Genomic DNA, 1,100 nt, shown 5'->3' with positions numbered 1-1,100 from the left:
ATCAGGCCCTCCCTCTTAGATTGTAAGCTCCCAGGATCAGGGCCCTCCCTCTTAGATTGTAAACTCCCAGGATCAGCCCCTCCCTCTTAGATTGTAAACTCCCAGGATCAGCCCCTCCCTCTTAGATTGTAAGCTCCCAGGATCAGCCCCTCCCTCTTAGATTGTAAGCTCCCAGGATCAGCCCCTCCCTCTTAGATTGTAAGCTCCCAGGATCAGGGCCCCCTCTTAGATTGTAAGCTCCCAGGATCAGGGCCCCCTCTTAGATTGTAAGCTCCCAGGATCAGCCCCTCCCCCTTAAATTTTCAGCTCCCAGGATCAGCCCCTCCCTCTTAGACTGTAAGCTCCCAGGATCAGGGTCCTCCCTCTTAGATTGTAATCTCCCGGGATCAGCCCCTCCCTCTTAGATTGTAAGCTCCGAGGATCAGCCCCTCCCTCTTAGACTGTAAGCTCCGAGGATCAGCCCCTCCTATCCCTCTTGTATTGATCTGTATTGTCTCCCATTATATTGTACAGCGCTGAGCACACTGTTGGCGCCATAAATCCTGTATAATAATAATAAATAAAGTTTTGGTTTTAGATATAGCGCACGTTACAGAATCCCTGACATCGCTGCCCTAATTATGGCCATCAGTTGGGTCACCATAGCAATTAGGCAACTGAGAATCTTCCAGATTCATTGCTGCAAATGGCAGCCTTCATGAAATGAAAATATAGATGATCTATCCATCCATCCATCCATCCCTCCATCCATCTGCAGAAAGGAGTCCACCATCTCGGAGCACTTTAGAAGCCGGGATACCTATGTCTCTGAAGTCTCTGAAGTCTCTGATGTCTCCGATGTCTCCGATGTCTCCGATGTCTCCGATGTCTCCGATGTCTCCGATGTCTCCGATGTCTCCGATGTCTCCGATGTCTCCGATGTCTCTGATGTCTCCGATGTCTCTGATGTCTCTGATGTCTCCGATGTCTCGCTCTCTCAGAACTCCGGCCTCCTGGTACGTTGTTCTTTCCCCGACACAACAAAGGTTAAACTACTCCTCCGGTGCCAGGAGCCATAAAACTGATGAGTTGGGCAGAAGACTTCTTTTTCTGTTGGGCAG

Source organism: Staurois parvus, unplaced genomic scaffold (genome assembly GCF_062004578.1).
Source record: "Staurois parvus isolate SC_StPar_1 unplaced genomic scaffold, SC_StPar_1.0 ptg000121l, whole genome shotgun sequence".
Lineage (NCBI taxonomy): Eukaryota > Metazoa > Chordata > Amphibia > Anura > Ranidae > Staurois > Staurois parvus.
Note: the sequence above shows the minus strand (reverse complement) of the source record.